Source organism: Manduca sexta, unplaced genomic scaffold (genome assembly GCF_014839805.1).
Source record: "Manduca sexta isolate Smith_Timp_Sample1 unplaced genomic scaffold, JHU_Msex_v1.0 HiC_scaffold_3715, whole genome shotgun sequence".
Taxonomy (NCBI): domain Eukaryota; kingdom Metazoa; phylum Arthropoda; class Insecta; order Lepidoptera; family Sphingidae; genus Manduca; species Manduca sexta.
This window is the reverse complement of record NW_023594814.1, coordinates 1-11,844: the sequence shown is the minus strand read 5'-3', so window position 1 is coordinate 11,844 and position 11,844 is coordinate 1. Positions and strand designations below refer to the sequence as shown.

At 40.1% G+C, this 11,844-nt stretch overlaps 1 pseudogene; it reads right to left on the bottom strand.

Moving 5' to 3' along the window:
- Nucleotides 1–6: 6 nt before the first annotated feature.
- On the bottom strand, nucleotides 7–11,098 carry LOC119193186 (annotated as a pseudogene).
- Between the last annotated feature and the right edge of the window lie 746 nt (nucleotides 11,099–11,844).

Below are 11,844 nucleotides of genomic sequence, written 5' to 3'. Positions count from 1 at the left end.
TAATCGACAAGGGGAGTGATCCGAACGATTGCAGGTGTATGTGATCATTCGAGTCGCATCACTATTATACAACCGGGAGACGCGCCGTGGTGCGGGGGCGGCGGGGCGCGGCGGGGCGCGGCGGGGCGCGGCGGAGCGCGGCGGAGCGTGGCGACACTACGGCGCGGCGCGCGCGGCCCGGCCCGCGCCGCACGTCAGGGACACTCTGCAGACAAATTCAACACCACTATTAACGCATTGTTTAGGTACTGGAAAATTACTGTGAGCATGATTTATGTCTTAATCTCACTCGCCCCTAGCTGGGTGTCTCGATAATTTGTTGACAGTCAGATATTAGTATCCGCCTTTACAGGGACCAACGTTCACGAGATGTAAAACCCGCCCCGGTGAGGCCACCGAGTAGCCACTCGAGTGTTTCGCGAGCCGGGATCAGATTCTGTTTATCCGATTTGAACCGAGTCAACATAATTTGACGACTGACGAAACCGGCAGTCGATACTCTATCTGAATCCCACTAAGCTTACCGTCAGGTGCAATGCGGTCACTATTGTGTCCGTATAAAAGTAAAACTGAACCACCAGCCATCTCCTAATCAAAATGAGTAGTGAGCCACCTGCGCGCGGGGTGCGCGGGGTGCGCGGGCGGGCGCCATCACCAGCAGAACACGGACAGCTCGCCGCCGTGCGCGCCGCCCACCGCGCGCCACGACCGCACGCCGCCGCCGCCCACCTTCAGCTGCAATGCAACATACGTTTGCTAAATAACACATAAAAACTAATACTTATCCGATTTTAGTATTAGTCACTTTATTTTTATATAGCATAGCGGCGATAGCCTAGTTGGGTGTGGAACAGACTGCCAAGACGAATGTCCGCAGGTTCAAATCCCAAGGGCACACACCTCTGACTTTTCTAAAATCATGTGTGTATTCTTTGTGAATTTATCGTTCGCTTTAACAGTGAAGGAAAACATCGTGAGGAAACCTGCACATCTGAGAAGCTCACTATAGGAATTTCGAAGGTGTGTAAAGTCTACCAATCTGCACTAGGCCAGCGTAATGGACTAAGGCCTAATCCCTCTCAGTAGTAGAGGCGGCCCGTGCTCAGCAGTGGGCAAAAGTATATAATACAGGGCTGATATTATTATTTTTATTATTTACTTTATTTTTTGGTATTACTAAACATGACGCTGAATTTTTTAGTTACAGTCACCTTAAAAGCAGGAAACATAGTTAGGTTACAAAGCCACGCGTCTGTTTTCCCTGGGGCTGATACAACTGCAATCATTGATAATTCTATTGCCTGAAGAGCTGTCCCATATTTCTATACACAAATAGATTAGAGTAGAGCTGAAAGGAGCTAATTCATTCTGGATGCTTTGTGCGGTTATCCTATGTTGTATTCTATGTAGGTATATATATATGTAACTGACTTCATCGTAGTAGATTTACTCTAAGATATTACTGTATAATACGTAATTTGTAAAGAAGCAAATTATTTAATTGTAAAGAAGTACTTAAGTATTCAAACCTAAAATAATCACGATAAGTAAACCAGTTTATTATAATCAAGTGGCAAATAAAAACCACGACACTGAATATTATTCGAGTCATGGGCCATCAGACTAAAAAAGGGCGATTTGTCGGGATTGCGCGCGCACGTTGCCGAACATCGCCGAATGACGCCGAACGCAACCGACTCGCGACGGCGAGGCGCGGCGCTCATTGACGGTCGCCATGGAACCACTTCAATGAGAATGCGCGCCCGCGAACAGTCTGCCGTCTGCCTCATTCACCCATGTCCAACAGCGGACGGCAGTTTATACATTATCCATAAATACACTATTTATAAATATACTTTCATGGTTGTTTGAATAAGATGGCAAGTTAATAATATTGAGGCTCGTGTGCCTATCATGGGGACAAAAGTGACGGCAGACATAGTTTTAAAGAAAAAACGAAATAGAGATACGTATCGTAGCTTCAATTTAGTAATGTATTGATTTTCGCAAAAATAGACGCGCCTACGTGGGAAGAGCTTACTCTGTTAAGTTACATGAAGATCATGTTCTTACGATGTGGCATAAGGTTGTTGACCCACAGTCCTCAGGATTCTTGATTGATCGAAAATGTTCTCAAATATAAATGTTTCTGACGAAAATGTCAATATACTTGCGTTTAGGGGTAGTTTGTCTTCATTAGAGTTTGCGTCGTTGGTCGAGATAAAGTTTGTCTTAGTTTTCGTACTTATCGAATATTTTATGAAGTTTATTAGGTTTTATACTGTTACCCTGTTGATAACGAACCTCTACAAACGAACTCCCTTGCCTATCCTCAGAGAATGCGTAGGACTTATGATACAGCCACTAAGGTAGTTGGAGTGTGGTGATAGTTGACCATTAGGCGCATCAATGTCTTTCTGATCTTATGCTAATAAAACCTCTCCGTGTTTACTATAACAAAACAGTACAACGTGTTCATTGAAGTATGTTTAATTGCTGCTTTCAAAAAACATTAGGATTATTACAAAACACTTTCTCAGAATGAAAACAATAGGTACAAATATATGTATTGCAGTAAATTAAAAGAAATATATAAATGTTCCACGATACACCTCTACATCTTAGTAATTGCAGAGATTTCTCAGAATTAATTTAAAATAGGATAGCTATTCTGTGAAATTTCATCTCATTTTTCCGGATTATATTTGAGCGTACGTTCCTGGATGCCGATCGATGTAGTCCCGAGAAATGTGTAGTATTGGAAATAAATGGAATTTATACTACAAAATAGATTGTTAAATAAAATAAAAGCTTAAAGTATACCATTAATATAGGTTCATGTAATTAATCTATTATGGAATATAAAATATATCGCAGAATGACAACCGTAAGGCAGCCAGGCAGAGATATGTAATTCAACGTCCTGATTTCCTTATTCAGTTGCGTAAGGGAAACTAGCTGGTCTCTATTTTTATTACCGGATTATATATAGTACTTACGTTATATTATAAGAGCACATACTAATAGTTTATGAAGCACATTTCCGTCTCTTCGCGTATCCCTTTAATGTCCACAATTTGGAGCTTACTGCCAAACGGCATACCGAAGCCTTTATCAAAACATCAATCATCCGGCGTGAATTGGCAAACGATTTAATATAATTTAATTTCAAACAAATGGCTGATAGAGCTGCGCTGTAAGTACTTTAATCTACCGGACAACTTGAGGGGTGATGAAGCCCGTAGACTAATAGATATTTGGACACTCGCGTACTTTTGCTGTGACCTGTCGTTCTGTTGGTGAGATGACCAGAGGATTAATAAAGGTACTTCAGATCTTACTTAGATCAAAAATATACGTAATTTGTCCTGAGTTGGAATCACTGCTCGGTATAACGATAAACTAGTAAACTATGGACTACATCACAGGACGATTCAAGAACGGAAACTTGGCGAAGTGCAGGAGTTACATCACGGCTTACTTCGTTAATAATGGAGGCATGACTTCAAATGTAATGTTACGATATTATTTAATACGCGTAAAATGAATATAAATAAGATTCTATCTACCCTTTGTGTAGAATATGCAAAATTAAATTTTGGGGATTAATGATGTGTGCGCCGGGGAGTCGCAACACCGAACTGATCCGCTGCTATATATTAGGGGACTCCTGCTGATGCTAATGTTTCCCATTTTCTCTTATTGAGAAAAATAAGGTTTGTCCTTTGAAAATGGTTTTGTTATTTTTCTACCGTTCGAAGAATTTTAGTCTCATTTACTGTCGACTGTTCAATGTCTTTACTGACAAGGAATCAAACTTTATATTCAAATAGCGAAAATTAGACTAGAATAAAAACAGACTGAAACACTAAGAAGGCTTAGTCTATATCGCTTTCTAATTTCATAGCCTGCTTTGTTTAGTGATGTCCAGGCCATTAGTTCCGTCTGCCTATACATCAAACGGCTAGGCTCGTCGCGTTAGATATTGAATAAACAAACACACGGGACACGTGTAAATATCGCAATTAACCTAAAGTTTTCATCTCATATAAACAATAGGTATAATAATATGGAAAATAAATCGACGCCTCAAAATAAATACACGAAAGACGATAAGTGGTTAACCTCGTTTATTTCTACAAAACATAAAACGGCTACCGGTTTAAATACCGGTTTTATATAAACACTGGAGAAGATTATAGCAAATGCAAATATGTTTAATATAATATACGTATACTCTACAGCTTTTGCGCAATGGGACGATATTATTGGACAATTTGAGTGTTAAAGCAAATATAACAATAATTCCGAGTATCTTTTTACTCTGGTACGACAGTTTGTAAGTGCAATAACCAGATTTGTATCAAAAATACAAAATAAACCCAATTTTCAAATATCCCTAGGAACTGTGGGACCGTGTACTCGGGCCAGATATTGTTACTATTATGTAGAATAGCCAAATTGTTGAAACTATTTTAAGATCATCTGTCTTTCAGTACTTACCGCTTATCAAATCAATATTGATTGAAGATCGAGCATATACTTTGAAGTGATTATATTATTATAATGGCCCGTTACCGGCGCACGGTAAATATGCAACATATTGTGTCGTTGACCTCGCTATCCGATAAGGGACGTGTGACAGCTGATAACGGCTATGCGCCCTCAGATCGCGCCGTGTGACAGCCTAGCGTATTCGAAAAAATCCAGTGTTTATAGCCGTAAGCAGACGCAACATAACTTGAAATGACAGGATTCAAAATAATTAAGATAAAAAACAAATTGAACTTACTCAAATAGAATAATAATAGTATGGTTTGTTGTTACTAAATAATTTATTATTCCAGTCAATTATTCCTTTTTATTTAGTAATTTGCTTGGGGCGGGAGGCTCTATTTAAATTTTTCGAATTTATGATAAACCAGAATATAAGTTTTATTTTATGTTCAGCACCTCATTGAGCTAACGGGTTTTAGCATAGATCAAGGTAGGCAAAACTTTTAACTGTGGACATAAGCTTAGAATGGTGGGTACGTGAGCCCCCGGGCTCAGGGTATTGTCTCCCAGTGCAAGACATGTGTGCGAGCGTGGGAACTCGGGCCCCGTGGCACATGTGCGGGTTGTTAGCGACGATTGCTAACATAAGGACTGAGGACATGGGAGCCTCCACTGGTTGCTATGCGCATTGTGACTTGTTTAGGGAGTGTACACGCTTTTATGTTTTATTAATCCGGCTAGTCACTTTACTGCAGTTGATACTTGCAATGGAGTCCCGATTGCCAGAATTATGTTGCGGTGTTTAGTGTGGTTTAGTTAGTGGTGTATGTTTAGCGTGTTGGTTGGTGTTCTTGTCAAGGGCAACGTTCAGTCATGAAAAGCGATAAACTGCTTTCATTAAGACCCATTGAGCCCGTCCGTTTTAGACACAGATTTCCATTATGAACTAATACGATGTTAACCAGTCGGATATATAATACTCACCCATCCCTCCATCCATCCATCCATCCATCACTCATCCCTCGCATATTTACCAGTACTATGCTACACAATACAAAACTATGTGATTGTTCTGTTAAAAAAGAGCAAATATTTGAAATATTATCTATACTATTATATAAAGCTGAAGAGTTTGTTTGTTTGTTTGTTTGTTTGTTTGTTTGTTTGAACGCGCTAATCTCAGGAACTACCGGTCCAAACTGAAAAATTCTTTTTGCGTTGGATAGCCCTTTGTTCGTGGAGTGCTATAGGCTATATATCATCACGCTATACCAAATAGGAGCGGGGCAGTAATGGCTAATCTCAGGAACTACCGGTCCAAACTGAAAAATTCTTTTTGCGTTGGATAACCCTTTATTCGTGGAGTGCTATAGGCTATACTTAGTCTGGCCATAAATACTGTTACACTTAATTATAAAAAAATATTACATTTGAATTTCGAATCTGTCATTTTTATACGATTGTTCATTGTGTTTTCTCATTTTGGCGCCAATACATTGTAAAATATTTTGCGATATTAAAATGGTGTGGGGTGATAAAGAGAACCGAATCGCTGTGATAGCATTACACAAAGTAGGTATGGAGCCAAATGCAATTTTAAAACTCTCCATACACTTGGTATTAGTAAAATGTTTGTGTACCGGGCTATTAATAGGTACAATGAGACCTCCTCTGTTTGTGACAGAAAAGATCTGGCCGTCCACGTAGTGTTCGTACGAAAAAGGTGGTCAAAGCAGTAAGGGAAAGAATTCGAAGAAATCCTGTCCGAAAGCAAAAGATTTTATCTCGGGAAATGAAGATAGCACCTAGAACCATGTCGCGTATTTTAAAAGATGACTTAGGACTTGCAGCCTATAAGAGACGCACTGGCCATTTCTTAACTGATAATTTAAAGAAGAATAGGGTGGTAAAATCGAAACAACTACTGAAGCGGTACGCAAAGGGAGGTCACAGAAAAATTTTGTTTACGGATGAGAAAATTTTTACAATTGAGCAACATTTTAACAAACAAAATGACCGTATTTATGCTCAAAGCTCTAAGGAAGCTTCCCAATTAGTCGACAGAGTGCAACGTGGACATTATCCGACTTCAGTGATGGTTTGGTGGGGTGTTAGCTATGAAGGAGTGACTGAGCCATATTTTTGTGAAAAGGTATCAAAACATCGGCACAAGTGTCTCAAGATACCATTCTTGAGAAGGTAGTTAAGCCCCTTAACATCACCATGTTCAATAACCAAGTATGGTCCTTCCAGCAAGACTCGGCGCCGGGTCATAAAGCTCGGTCCACGCAGTCTTGGTTGGAATCGAACGTTTCGGACTTCATCAGAGCTGAAGACTGGCCGTCGTCTAGTCCCGATCTTAATCCGCTGGATTATGATTTGTGGTCAGTTTTAGAGAGTACAGCTTGCTCTAAACGCCATGATAATTTGAGTCCCTAAAACAATCTATACGATTGGCAGTGAAGAATTTTCCCATGGAAAGAGTGCGTGCTTCTATTGATAACTGGCCTCATCGTTTAAAGGACTGTATTGCAGCCAATGGAGACCACTTCGAATAAGCTTTTATATTTTTAATTGTTTTATATTTATGTATTAAACTGACACACTGTAAAAGTAATAAATGTTATTTGCAGTTAACAATTTTCTTTTTTCTTTATTACAATATTTATGGCAAGACTAGGTATATCATCACGCTATACCCAATAGGAGCGGGGCAGTAATGGTTAATCTCAGGAACTACCGGTCCAAACTGAAAAATTCTTTTTGCGTTGGATAGCCCTTTGTTCGTGGAGAGCTATAGGCTATATATCATCACGCTATATTCAATAGGAGCGGAGCAGTAATGGCTAATCTCAGGAACTACCGATTCGAACTGAAAAAATATTTTTGTGTTGAATAGTCCTTTGTTTGTGGAGTGCTCAAAGTTATATATCATCACGCTATGACCAATAGGAGCGGAGCAGTAATGGCTAATCTCAGGAACTACCGGTTTGAACTGAAAAAATATTTTTGTGTTGGATAGCCCTTTGTTCCTGGAGTGCTATAGGCTATATAGCATCATGCTATAACCAATAGGAGCGGAGCAGTAATGAAACATGTTGCAAAAACGGGGAAAATTATGAGTTTTGAGAGCTTCCGTTGCCTGCGCTGCGTAAACGGTTAAAGTTATGCAACAATGATGTATGACGGGATTGTTTCACTTAAAAGTTCTAAATAATATAACAAAGTCCCCGCTGCATCTGTCTGCCTTAACGTGTTAAACTCAAAAACTACCTAACGTATTAAGATGAAATTTGGTATGGAGACAGTTTGAGACCCTGGGAAGAACATAGGCTCCCGGGAAACTACTATTTTTATAACGGAAAACTTTAGCCTGAAAAACTTTATAACGCAGGCGGAGCCGCGAGCAAAAGCTAGTATTATAATATTTCGTGTCGATACGGGAGGTGCAAACGATGCCGACAGACTACAGCGAAGCGAACTATTTTACTTTAACCTGAAATCACCGGATACTATACTAACACATTAAACAGATATATTATTTACATCCTAGTATATTTCCTATTTATATACCTGCGTATAGCTCAGCGGCTGATGAGTCTGCTTTGCATTGAAATGCTGCTGGTGCGACAAGACAAATGATCGTAATTCGCACATATTTAGGTGTTGTTGGTACACGCCGCGTTCTTGTCGTAGACTGAAGGTAGTCAAGACAGTGTATGTGGTTATTAATTTGAAAATAATATTTTATTTATTTACCAAATGTTTCGATTGTATGGAAATTATCTTTTAGTGTACACTCTTCGGATGATGACGATTATCTTTTAGAGTGATGATTTAAAGTAATTGTAAAACATCTTCATAGACCGAAGATGAACTCAATACCAAATCTTTAATTGTTTTTTTTATTTTTCATTTAAGTTCTTCCTATCGTAAAATATGTCGTTTTAGTTATATACGAATTACATAACAGTGTAAAATTAATATATCTGAGCTCACAACCAGAGATGTTATAGAGCTCCGTAACCGAAACCGAAACTATCGGATATCCGAAATAAAAATGCAACCGTAACCGTATCCGTTATAATAGTTTCGGATAAGTTATGGATAATATGTTCCGACAGATTTTTGTTCCACCGCTCACGCGCCACGTGAATTTGGTATAGTTTGTTATTTTTAGTCATAACATAACCTAACTCATAAATAGTATTTTTTTCATTTAGGACTAGGTAGGTACTTAATTTAATAAAGTGAAAAAAATGTTCTGTTACGTAGTAAATTTATTTATAAGGACAAAATGCGTCCATCAAGTAAAGGTTGTTTTGCAAAATGTAAACAGTGTGATAAAACTTTTCACGGAAAGGAGGTGGCACTATTTCACTGAAACTTCATCTCAAATTAAGAGGTTTTCCGAACACCCATGTCGCCCAATTAGTTCATCGATAATTAATAATCGACGATGACAATTAGTAATCGTCGCCGTACTGTATTTCAAAATATTTTTATTTTACTTTAATCTAATATCCGTAACCGAAACTAACGGATAATCCGAAATAATTACATATCCGTAACCGAATCCGAAACCGATATAATTTTATTCCTATATCCATATCCGAAATTTCATATCCATAACAACCCTGCTCACAACTAACAGATTTTGAACAGTTTCGGCTTTCAGCTTACAAAATATATTGTAACGAATTCCGAATAGCAAATATTTTAGAATAAAATTGGACGACGACGATGAATAGAAGGCGGTTTTTGTAAGAGAATTTCGCACAAATAAAAAGTTTGTTACTATTGGGTTACATTCGCTAGCCTTTTGCTTTTATTAAAGTAATAGGCAATAGTTTCCACGTATTTTAGTTTATGTATCTATATATTTTTATATCACAAGAGGTACACGAACCAATGGTAAAAGCCTATATTTAGTAAGTAGTGCACGACATCGCACTGCGTTCATTACGCAATACGCTGAGACACGAGTGTGTAGGAAAAATAGTGTTCAAATAACAAGGGGACTAATGTATTTTTTCTTCTATCTGTCAATTAGAGACAGGCCAACTTACTATTTACTGTTAATGGAACTATAATTTATAAGAATCGGTACAAGAAAAACTTACAATATGTTAAAAGTAAAATGTTGCGGATAGTCGTAAAAATAGAGTCTAAGTAGACTATGCTATGAATGGATTTTGTTATTGTTTATGTTTTGAGAGTCAGCCGTCGGCGTGGCGGGCGCCATCCCCTCGCCACATTAGTATGCCGGCCGCGCGAGGCAGGCGCCCTGACCCATTCGCCACCAGCGCCACTAATAATAACCCTCGCCGGCCACTTACAACAATTATAAAATAATACAGGCAAGGGTTACAAAACTTTTAAGGCTTTTGTTTTTTTAGTTTAGTATGCCCCAAATTAATTTAAGTTAGAATGTATTTATTTCATAAAGTGGATAAATATGTTTTTTCATTATGAACTTTATTTTAATAATGTATATTGTAGAGTCAATTTATTGTATATTTAAAGTCATCTCGTGTTTATCGATGTTAAGCGAAACAATGGCATGCGTCAATGATAATAGAGTATCAAGTACTTTAAATAAATTTACGATCACAAGTACAGCACGTTATATTATTTAAGAAGTAGATTCTTTTCGTATGAGGAGACTTGCTTTAAATAGGGGCTAATGTTTTGTTGTGTATAATAGAGGAATGGGCGCGCGTTCTCTACAATAGATACCAAATGCCCTTACGAAATATTGTAGAGCTACGTATATGTCTTCTATCATTGTATATTGATTTCGTTGCGAGCTAAAGATACGGTATAGTGTTCACGGAGGTGTGACGACCTACCTGCCGCATTCACTCTTGTTAAGACAGGAGATAAAATACCCCTTGTAAGTCGGGGATTTTATGTCGGATGCTAGGGCATGTCAGTCTAGTATTGTTCAAGTTTGAAGTGTCCGTGGGGTGAGCATACCTGCTGCATCTTATCGAAGTCTAGCGCGGGGCGATGTCGGCGCGGAGGTGGCAGCGCGATGCGTCGGCGACGGCGAGGGCGGCGCGCGGTCCGCGAGCCCTGCCTCCCCCCGGCACCGCCCGCGCCCGCCGCGCACGTGCACGCGCCGCTCCGCCGCGGCTTCAGCGCCTCCAGCGGCGGCGATGTGCGGAAGCGCACGGGCGTCTCCACCTGCAACACCCAAGGGGATACGTAAGTGAGGGCCGTGTACTAATTATACGAATTATACCATCGTTCATCAACAATGTCCGACGAATTAGCGACGCATCTATTGCAGCAACTGCTAATTTGTTAGTGCTTAACTTAGGTGAACTCCTGTACCTGTGTCTCTACATCAACCTAGCAGCAGATAATGGCTGATGACACGTAGTTAGTGTGTGGCATCTAATGCGTTAGTGGTACCTTAGTGTCGTCGTCATCGGAGGAAGGCGCTCGCGGAGCTAGCTCGTCCGAGTCGTGTGGATGCGCTCGCGCAGGCCACTTGCTTCTCGGGCGCTGCGGGAGGCGGCGAGGAGGCGACACGGCGGCGCGACTCTCCGGCACGAGTAACCGCCACAGGATGCCACGCTGGCGCCTGCGCCCGCTGCACACCCCGCGCCGCCCGGCAGGCCGTTGATCACCTGCCATCGTCACCACCGTCAGCTCTCTCACCCCCGTCAAATGGATACTACATGATTCGAACTGACTTAGAACTCAGGGGAGTATAATGATGAGACCCCAAAACGTTGCAAACTATCGAATTGTTACGACTACTTAGGTACATGGTGAATAATTAATATTCCTATCTTTTAAATTGAACTATATTACATCTGTTTGGAAATTTGTGTGTGTTTTTTATATCTGAGACTGTTCGGGGACAAGGATGTCACCCGACGGCAACCGACCTTCCATATATAGTGTACAGCGACATCAGAACTTTAGCCCTAAGTTTTAAGGGTTAAAAGCTCTATAAGAACATTTGATTGAATGTGATAAATAGACAAAGCTCTTACACGTGCCCAGACGGACTCTTTTAGGCGTTGCTGCTATTTATGGACAGACGTGACCTATTCATTTCATATTTTGTACGTTATAACGCAGTACTACAGATCACACAAAACCCAACTTTCGTCATTTTGGTTAATCCAATACTGTGATAAAAATGTGTGAAACTCTAAGAGACAAGAATATGTGAGGCTATATGTGCGATTGTTGCGGACGCCGGGCGAGGGTGGTGGGGTCGGCTCTATTCGCGGCACAGCCGGCCTAATTTAATAAACATCGCCAATTGAAACTCGCGTGTTGTTGTTATATCATTTTAGCTCGGTTTGCTGGCCTTTGTCACGGATA